At 53.3% G+C, this 5206-nt stretch overlaps 1 pseudogene; it reads left to right on the top strand.

Annotated features, from left to right (window-relative positions):
* The first annotated feature begins 332 nt into the window (after positions 1-332).
* LOC119350271 lies at positions 333-3837 on the top strand (annotated as a pseudogene).
* The last annotated feature ends 1369 nt before the right edge of the window (positions 3838-5206 follow it).

Here is a 5206-nt window from a genome sequence, read left to right as displayed (position 1 = left end):
CTGCATCCACCACCACGCTGTCGTGCTGCTGGATCTTCATCAACCTCTCCTTCCCCCTTGCTGGATCAAGAAGGAGGAGACGTCACGCTGACCGTACGTGTGTTGAACGCGGAGGTGCCGTCCGTTCGGCGCTAGGATCTCCGGTGATTTGGATCACGTCGAGTACGACTTCCTCATCCCCGTTCTTTGAACGCTTCCGCGCGTGATCTACAAAGGTATGTAGATGCAATCCGATCACTCGTTGCTAGATGAACTCATAGATGGATCTTGGTGAAACCGTAGGAAATTTTTTGTTTTCTACAACGTTCCCCAACACCTTTGAGGTGGGTAGCATGGACCGGGGCGAATTCTTCGTTAGTATGGAGATCTTCGAGCGTGCCCTGAACTTCAAATGGGAGGTCATAATTGTATACGGACCGGCGGACCACCGCTGCTCCCCGTCCTTCTTAGCAGAGCTACAGCTGAAGATCTCTAACTCCCTCCTCCCAGTTCTCGTGGGCGGAGACATTAACCTCATCCAATCCCGGGATGAGAAGAATAATGATCGGATTAACTTCCCCCGGATGCAGTTATTCAACGATTGGATCGCAGAGCTGGGGCTCCGCGAGCTTGATCGGACGGGGGCCAGGTTCACCTGGACGAACTGGCAGATTGACCCGACAAAATCCGTCTTGGATCATGTCCTAGTTTCCCCGGAATGGGAATTACGCTGCCCCCTGGCCTCGCTCCGGGCTGTCACCCGGATCGGGTCTGACCATGTCCCCCTCCTCTCCACCGCCGACGAGCGGTCTTCCACCCCGCCGCGATTCCGGTTCGAGCCCTTCTGGCTCAATCAGGCCAGCTTCCGAGAGGCTGTCGTCGCTCGCTGGATTTCCGCTCGCTCTGCACCCCATCGCTCCATGTCTGTTGTGGACTCGTGGCACTTCTGCGCCAAGCTCGCCCGCCAATTCATGAAGGGTTGGGGGGCTAACCTTGGCCGGGACCTTAGAGATCGCAAAAAGGCCCTATTGTCGGCTATCCAAGCCTTGGACGCCCGCGCCGACTCGACCGGGATCTCCCCAGATGAGTGGATGTTGCAATACGACCTTGAAGACCAGCTCTCCACCATCTACACCGATGAAGAGGCCTACTGGCGCTTGCGCGGTACCCAACGGTGGGTGCTTCGGGGTGATGCCAACACCACCTATTTCCAGGCGGTGGCGAACGGCCGGCGTCGTCGCAATTCCATCCACTGCCTGTGGGATGGCGGCATGCCTATCGTTCTCCCCTCGGCCATCCGTACCCATGTAGACGGCTTCTATAAAGACCTATTTAATCACCCCCACCCCGCGGGGTGGGACCAGTCTCGCCCCCGACACTTGGTCGGGTACGCAATTGGTCTTGGCTGAGGCCAATGCGGCATTAGTCGCCCCTTTTGACGAGGACGAGGTCCTCGCAGCCATTAAGGGGATGAACCCCTCCTCAGCCCCGGGTCCGGATGGCCTGCCCGTGACGTTCTTCAAGACGTTCTGGCCTACCATCAAGCCGGAGGTCATGGCCCTGTTTGAGAATTTTATTCGGGCTCCATGGACCTTGGGCGCCTCAATTATGGGATTGTGACCCTCATCCCCAAGGTCCCGGGCGCTTCTGACATTCGCTAGTTCCGCCCAATCACAGTGATTAATGTGATTTTCCGGATCCTGACCACAGGGTACGCCAATAGGGTGACCCTCCTCGCTGGCACGATTACCCATCCGAACCAATCCGCCTTCATACAAGGCCAATTTATTCTTGATGGGGTGTTAGTATTCCACGAAGTCCTCCACGAGGTTCGGCTGAAACGCCATCGCGCGGTCTTCCTAAAGCTAGACTTTCACAAAGCATGCGACACGGTACACTGGCCATTCCTGCGGGAAGTGTTGCTTCGCAAGGGCTTCGACGACCGTTGGGTGACTTGCGTCATGCAGCTTGTCTCCTGTGGCCGGACCGTAGTGAACATCAACGGAGACATTGGGCCCTACTTCCCCACCCTCTGTGGGGTCTGTCAGGGTGACCATTTCTCGCCGTTCTTGTTCAACATGGTGGTCGATGCCCTGGCATCCATCCTGGATAAGGCCAAGGCCGCTGGTCATATCCGCGGCTTAGTCCCCCACCTAGTTGGAGGGGAAGGGGTCTCCATCCTTCAATATGCGGATGATACCATTATAATGGTGGAGGGATCCGCTCTAGATATTACTAACTTGAAGTTCCTCCTCCTGTGCTTCCAACAAATGTCGGGTCTAACCATCAACTTCGATAAGAGCGAAGTGATGGTTCTCGGTTACCCCTTGGAGGAAGCACAAGCTATTGCTGACCGACTAAATTATCGGCTGGGTTCTTTCCCCACGACCTATCTGGGGATCCCCATTAGTGATTCGCGCCTCACCATGGCCGATCTTCACCCCATGGTGACCCGTATGCAATATCGCGTTGAGCCCTGGAAAGGGCGCTGGCTGTCGAAGGCTGCTCGCGTGATCCTTATCAATTTTTCGCTTGCTAGCCTCTTTTGGTTCCTCGTGAGCTTCTATAGCCTCCATGAAACCCTTCACCAGGAGATCGCCAAATACCAATCCAGATTCTTCTGGGCTGGGGAGGGGGGTAAGCAGAAATACCACATGGTCAGCTGGCCAGATATCTGCAAACCCAAGGACCAGGGTGGTCTTGGGATCTTGTCCTCCCGACGCATGAACATTGCCCTACTGACCCGTTGGCTCTGGCGCATTGCCAATGGAGAGGGAGATCTCTGGCTTACTATCATCCAGAACAAGTACCTTCGTAGACAGCCTCTCGCATTCTGTCAGCGCTCAGGCGGCTCCCAGTTTTGGCAGGCCGTCGTCCAGCTGCTGCCCGTGCTTCGCATTGGCACATCCATTTTGGTGGGTACTGGGTACTCGACCCTGTTCTGGTTTGATAGGTGGCTTGGCGACACCCCCCTGGCCGCGCGTTTTCCAGTGCTCTTCGACATCGCTGTTGACCCTCGGGTATCTGTCGAGGCGGCCCTTATTGACTTAGGGCGCCTCGCTTTCCGCCGCCCCTTTGGCCCCCCTAAGGTTGCAGCTTGGGATGTCCTCCTCCAGGACATCGCCCTTCTCCCTATGGACGTCACCGACACCCCGGACGCCATCTCTTGGCGTCTGGAACCCTCCAAATGCTTCTCCACCAAACCCCTCTACGCGGCTATCGCCCCATCGATGGCCCCCGAGCCCTTCAGTTTGATCTGGGACATCCGCCTGCCCCTGAAGATCAGGATCTTCCTGTGGCAATGGATCCGCGGCCGCCTCCCGTCCGGCGTAGAGGTCCTTAAGCGTCATGGACCTGGAGATGGGATGTGCCCCATGTGCGGCACGGTAGAGAATGCCAACCACATCTTCTTCTCGTGCTACATGGCACAGTTCCTTTGGTCCTGTTTCCGCGAAACGGTTGGGGGCCAGTGGTGCAACACCAACTTCCCTGATCTGCTTGCGGAAATTCAGGCCTCCCCCCTCGCTACAGGCATATTAGATGGCTTTGCATTGGGGTCCTTGCCTGGACGCTATGGACCGTACGCAATAAGCTTGTCATACAGAAGGTGCCTCTTCGGTGTGCTACTGACTCCATTTTTAAAATGTGTGGTTATTTGCAGCTCTGGCGGCAGCTTAGCCGCCCCCAGGACCGGGACGTCATCAGCACCCTCCTCGCTGACCTTCGATCGATGGCCTTCCGCTTGGTGCCTCCGCTCCCTCCGCCACCCCCGGAGCCCGACTAGATGCTGTGTCGCACCCGGCGCGTGCGCTCTTTTGTGTTTTTTCAGGGCTTGTTGAGTTGTGCCCTCAGCATTAACCCTTTGACTACTTGTCTGTCTGGACCTTGTGTGTGTGTGTGTGTTTGAACCTTGTTGGATGTTGGCTTGGGCATTTGCTTTATAATATAAAGCGGGCCGAAAGCCTTTTTCGGTATTATTTTGAAGCAAAATGACCGCATTCACTGGTGGAAAAAGGGCCTTTGGTCGCGGTTCGCAACTGCCATTAGTCGCGGTTGCGCAACCGCGACCGAACGGGCGCGACTAAAGGCCCCCCCCTTTAGTCGCGGTTGCTTAAGAACCGCGACTAAAGGCCCGTCCACGTGGGCGCCAGGTGGCCGTCGGGGCGGAGGACCTTTAGTCGCGGTTCTTCTGGCCAACCGCGACTAAAGGCCGCCGCAGGTTTAGGGTTTTAGCCCCCCCCCCTTAAACCTGTTTTCTGTTTAATTTGTATTGTTTTATTTCTTTTGTGCTTTATTTTAATTTTGAAGGAGTTTCATATATTCTACGGTACTACATACATGCATATGAATGTACAATTTCAAATAAATTTGAAATTAGAACCAAAAAGAATTCAAGAGGAATATACAATATATATTCAATATCATCGGATGACCATATACAATTTTGAACAAGTTTCCATACATGATTTAATGCATATAAAGTTCTACGTCCTCGTAATAGTGTTCTCCTTTAGGATGGAGGACTTCCCTGCTGAACCATCCAGCTAGTTCCTCTTGAAGTGGTCGGAAGCGAGCTTCTGGACTAAGCATCCACCGGAGGTTATTCCTCTAAGCATTGGTATCACTCGGAACCCGCTCAGAGGTGTATCTCCGGATCATCTCACAGACATAGTATCCACATAGATTGGTCTCCGGTGGCTGAATATCCCCAGCATTCTTAGCCTTTAACATTTTGAATTCTAGCTCTTTTTTGAATTCACCGACCTTTGTATCTACGAACCGTCTCCAAACTCTACGAGGCAAAGAAAATTAAATGAACAAGAGAGTTATTAATTAGTTACTTGATATTAGGAAATGAACGAAATAGGCCGATCGATATAGAGCGCAAATGAATGAAAATAATTACTTCTGCAGCATTCTTCTCATGCCGCCCCAAAGCTTTGGATCCATATTCACAGAGTCGTGGACGAGACATTCTGAGGTGTTAACTTTAATTACTAGCAGAATCCAGTGGAACCTGCGGACACGATACATGCACAGTACGTCATGCATAACTCATCGATTAGCCGGCCACATACCATGCATGGAGTAAACAAAAGAGAATGTGCTCAAGACAGAAACACTCACTCAAAATGGTAAGGAAATAGAATATCACTTTTGAGTTCCTGCTTTGTAAGAAACTGCCACAGGTCTGCCTCCACGTCGGCGGGGTAACGCTCCAACACAT

The sequence above is a fragment of the Triticum dicoccoides genome, chromosome 1A, assembly GCF_002162155.2.
Source record: "Triticum dicoccoides isolate Atlit2015 ecotype Zavitan chromosome 1A, WEW_v2.0, whole genome shotgun sequence".
NCBI classification, from domain to species: Eukaryota; Viridiplantae; Streptophyta; class Magnoliopsida; order Poales; family Poaceae; genus Triticum; species Triticum dicoccoides.
Note: the sequence above shows the minus strand (reverse complement) of the source record. Positions and strands in the feature narration are given on the sequence as shown.